We start from the raw sequence: 5,575 nt of genomic DNA, 5'->3' as shown, positions 1-5,575 counted from the left end.
ATTACATTAGATTGGATGTAGTTTTCTTTCCAATAAATCCATAGTGAGCAGATCCTCCAGAAAGTTGAACATGTCAGAGAACCACGAATAGGCAGTAATATTTACAAAAACAACAACAACAGAGAAAAACAAATATGTTAATCTACGTTTCACAGGTTCCAAGTGAAATAGTCTTCACGGGTGTGGAATACATCAAAAACTTTTAACCATATCTTAATTTAAAATGTAATAAGAAACTTGTTACAAAACATGTACATGTGCCATACAACGAGGTTGACACAGTAATTCTTAGGCTGTTGTGTTGCAGCCATGCATCATGAAAGTGAAAACCCTTTAAGAAGAGTTATTTACAATGATCGCATTAATCTATTGAATTTATACATAAGTCGGATCAGACTAATAGTAGCATCATCTGATATTATTACTAACACAAACACATCAGTAGGTTCTACATCTACGTCCATACTCAGCAGGCCACCTTACGGTGTGTGGCGGAGGGTACCTTGCGTACTTCTTATCTACTAAGAAGTTCATCAGTGTAATGGGGGGAGTTGGCCACCGACGAATACTTTAGGCTCCTCTTAAACTGAACTTCATTCGTAGTTAAATTTCTTATAGCTGCTGGAAAGTGGTTGAAAGTGTGTGTTCCTGAATAATGGACACCTTTCCGGACTAATTACGTGAGTTTAAATCTATGTGAACATTATTCTTATTTATGGTACTGATTCCATGAGCCGAGCTGTCGGTTTGAAAAATAGATATATTTTAATGACAAATTTCATTAACAAATAAATATATTGGGAACCAGTACCTAGTATCCCTCGTTTCTTACACAGGCCGTGACGGAAAGTTTTGAGTTGCCACTACAAATAACTCCTATTGCATGTTTTTGGACGCCCAAAACTTAAGCTTACCATGGAAACTTTAACTTGCTTGTTGAGTTATCGGAAAACCCGTTCCCGTATGATATTATGGAATGAAAGTAAGCGTAGTAAGCTCGCCTCAGGATTCCGAAATGACAGGACACAATATTGCAAATACTGTAGACTCAGGTTTTGGGTTCTCACCGTTTTCTCAAATGAGTCAAGACACATTTTCCATTTGTCAAAATGTGAATGTTCCCGGTGCAAATTCAGTGCCGAAAAGCACCGAAGAACATGTTTCAGACACCAGGGCATTGTTATTACAGTTAATGCAACAAATGGGTCAAAGGCTACAGAAGTTAGACACAATGGAAGAAAATCTTCAAAAGTTAGACACAACGCTTGAACAAAATCAGAAACAAATGGGACAAAATCTTCAAAAGTTAGACGCAATGTAACAAAATCTTCACACCACACTTGAACAAACACGTGAAGATTTAACTACTGAGTTACATAAAATAGAATCGAAATGTCAAAAAGTCTGTAAAGACGTGAAAACACAAATTTGTGAACATTTCCCACCTATTTTTTCACGTCATGAAAATGCATTACAGAATCACGAAGCAGCCATAAAGAAACTGCAAACTATTGGTCATGAAAATCACTACATCTTGCAAGCTAAAATTGACTCAGTTGCATCTTCTGATTCGGTTACGCAACTTGCAAAAACTCAGGAAAACTTAAAAGACAAAGTAGATACGATTTCAGCACAAATCGACACTCTGAAACTTGGTGGAGAAACACACACAGAGGAAATAATTTCACTAACGGATAAAGTATCCGAACTTTCAGATCAATTCACTAACTTATCAACAAAGATAGATGATGATTTGAATGACACAAGACCTGTAGCCTTCACAGACACTGAAGAGTATGAACAAATTAGAAAATTCAAACAAAATCAAAATCAAATCAATACACAGTATAAAAGAGAAATCTGGGAAGTCCAAGATCAGTTGGCACAAGTAATACAAGAATTACATATTTCAGAGGACACTCGCGCTCCAGTACGGGAAGAGGGACATAGAAATACGGAACAACCACAAAATAATAACATAGGACACTTCGGAAATTATGAAAGAAATTGGCAAGGCGCATTGGATTTTGAGATGGAACCGCCGAAACGAAGTAACAATGAGCGATGTGCGACTCACCGATACCATGATTTTGACTATAAGCTGTTCATTACTACACGTAAATTCAAAACGTTCAAGACTTCTGACAACGACATTCATCCACAAGCATGGCTTCATCAATTCTCTCATTGTTTTCCTCCCAACTGGTCATTGGAGGACAGGTTAGAATTTATGTGTGGCTATTTAGAGAATGAACCAGCTGTAAGAATGCGATCGGTCATTCACGATTGCCACAGTGAAGGAGAATTTTATCATGCCTTCCTCTCAGCGTATTGGTCTCAAGCTACACAAGACCGAGTGAAACATAGCATCATAATGATGAAACGTTTCGAACAATCTGAATTTTCCAGTCTTATGAAATATTTTGAAGACATGTTGCAGATGAATCAGTACCTGTCAAACCCATACAGTCCCTCAGAACTCATCCGGATTTGCTTAATAAAACTACCTGAACATTTACGACATATTATTTTGGCAGGACGTTGCAAATACGACATTGAAGCTTTTCAGGGACTGTTACAATAACTGGAAATTGACACTGACAATCGCGTGACGCGAAAACAGGAGCACAACAATTACAGGTCACATCTGTCACAATTCCGCGATGACAGAAATAATACACGACAAGGCTATTCTTACAACGTAAATCGTGACCAAAACAGACACCACCCATATGACAACCGTTGGCAGAGTAGTAATAATTACAGGGAAAGATCACCTCTCCGAAGTAATGATTATCACAGAGACAATCAGAGAAACAGACAATATGGGAACCAAAATAATTGTTATCAAGGGAGAAAGAATAACTTTAGATGCAATGGTCCAGCGCGCAGTTACGATTCAGGGAGAAATTCTCCACCACGTTACCGACAAGAAAGAAACTATGGAATCTACCGACATGACGACAGACGATATGATCGTAACGACAGACTTGAATTGCATCAGAACTGGCGAGATTCAAACAGAGCAGGGCACTCTCGACAAGGTGAATTTGTAGAAGTTAGGCCTCCTAATCCCAATAACGACGGTCGCCAACAAAGAAACAGACAATGACTCACACCGCAGGCAGCCACGTGCGCCCGGTGGCTCAGGGAAAAATAACATAGACGCTAACCTTGAGAAAAATTCCAGTATTCTTTACTGACGTATACCACATGATAATTGCGTTAAAGTTGAAACTCTGCATACTAGGAAGAGCAAAGGGTTCCACCACATTTCACATGTAAAACCATTTATTGAGAGATAATCTGCTTTTTAACTTAGTCTTTGCCATAAAACTTTTCACTTTACATTACTAGTATGCTTTGTCAGACCTAGAATCTGTTAATATGCAACAATGTTTGAAGTTAAATATCCAGTCAAGAACGAAGGGAACTTAGACAGAAATTACGAATGCATTGTTATTGTGAACAGATGGCACAGTGTTATTGTGTGTGTACATTCTTGCTTGTTAGTTATACGATTACGTAGCGTCTATAAGGCTCACATACTTATAACATTTACCAGTACTGCTAATGAGATTTTAATGCAACATTTTGGTTTACTTGAAAATACATTCTTTATTTGAAGTACTTTCTGTGAGATTAAAGATGACTTAGTATTTGGTTTCTTTGACAGCTACACGATTATGTCATGACGCTACTAATGAGTGACAATTTACAATGTTGCTTTTGTGGTGTATCTGTTTTATATCTGCACAGGTTTTCTGAATTCTTCTGTAAAGTAAAACATGTTTTAGTAGTAACTTTTGTGGTATAGCTACAAGGAGACAGCCTTTTCCGTAGGACAACAATACGTTACAGCACAGTACTTTCTTCATCACGTCAATAAGCGTAATAACTAAGATATCTATACGCAAAGCATTTCACTTTTGTGTATCATGAGGTAAGTACATTGACTTCTGCAGAGCTTAGTTTTTGGAGGACAATAACTACGACACTTCCACAGAGATTATCTTACAGCAAGACGCACAATTAGCGCTAAAGGACACGTATTTGAGTGATTAATTTAGTACTTAAATCATTTATTTTTAAAGATATTTGAAGTACAATGATACAAAGGTTTTCCGTGATACATTTCATTCCATTGGTGTAATCTGTAACACCTGAGGGTATTACATTAATCCTCAGGGGGGTACACGCTTACTTTGAGTACCATGTGTTTGGCAAGCACAAGGAGCCCTAGCTAATATGATATTTGCTTATACAACTTTACACATCGGTACCATATTTCTCTAACACACAAATTACATAGCTATCTGATCTTTTAACTAAGAGATAAACATTTTTTTACTACATCAGTGGCACATGTTTACGCAATTACACAGTTGGGTAACTTCACACTTATGAAATTGTATTTTGTCTGTACTTTGTGAACTGTTCATATTTTTTAGGAACCATTGTGATTCTATGAGAGCTTTGAATGATGTATTTGGTAAGGGAGCACGATTTTAAAGTACATTTGAGGTAGAAGACACTATTGAAATGAGCAGAGAATTTTTTTTAGGTTTTCACCTTATTGCAGAAAGCTACGCCTTTTTTGAGATTTGACTGAGGTGTTATGATATTATTTTTACGACGACGATGTGTATTATGCTGTTGAGGTATGTTTATGATCAATAAAATGATGCTACCGTATATGAGGAATTTGATTAAGCTACGTATTTATTATGATAAATATTGAAGAAGTGTCGATGAATACGTGTATGAATAATGAGTAGTGGTTAGGGACTCAGATTTGTGGAAAAGGATGTTGGAAACCAAGAATCGTACTTTAAGAGTTACGAAATGTGTGTAAAAGCGCGAATGTATCACAATGCCGACGAAAACTTTTTGAACACTGTTATATTCATAGGATTTTGTTTCTACACGTTTGCAACGCAAATTCTCGACCTGTGAAATTTTTTTTATGAGACTGCCACTGTAGCAGAAACTGATGTCGTAAATATGTCAGTAAGAAAGGTAAGTGACCTTGACGTAATGCATTTTGGGCGCCCAGCTGAGAGGTAGTCGTCTGAGAAAAGAAAGCCATCAGGTGAAAAAAAAAAAAGAGGCCGTTATCCTCGCTATTGACATTCCTTTGTAGAAAGCATCACAAATACGACACGCTCAAACTTGAAAACATGTGATTATACTGTGGAGCTCTTAATTTATAATATTTACTAAAATGCCTAATGAAATGATGAGAAACATTTCACGGCTATTGTCTTGCTAGTTGAGAGAAATTCCATATGGCTTGATTTATGTATTTATTTACTCTTTTTGTTTAATATCTAGTTTCTAGCTTCACTGCAGCATTGGTTAAAATAAAATTTAATAGATGTACTAATATACATATTTTATGCCTACAGATCAAGTATATAATTTTATGATCTATTCATAAAAACAAAGGAGCATAAAAAGACATTTCCCTTCATACGAATTGCATACAGAATTTTCTTTTCAACTACTTGGTAATTTTTTTGGCACAATAACTTCTTGTGGTGCACCACTTTAATTATATAGACATTAAGATGTG

Source organism: Schistocerca americana, chromosome 3 (genome assembly GCF_021461395.2).
Source record: "Schistocerca americana isolate TAMUIC-IGC-003095 chromosome 3, iqSchAmer2.1, whole genome shotgun sequence".
Taxonomy (NCBI): Eukaryota; Metazoa; Arthropoda; class Insecta; order Orthoptera; family Acrididae; genus Schistocerca; species Schistocerca americana.
The sequence above is the reverse complement of the archived record's forward strand: the minus strand, read 5'-3'. Positions refer to the sequence as shown.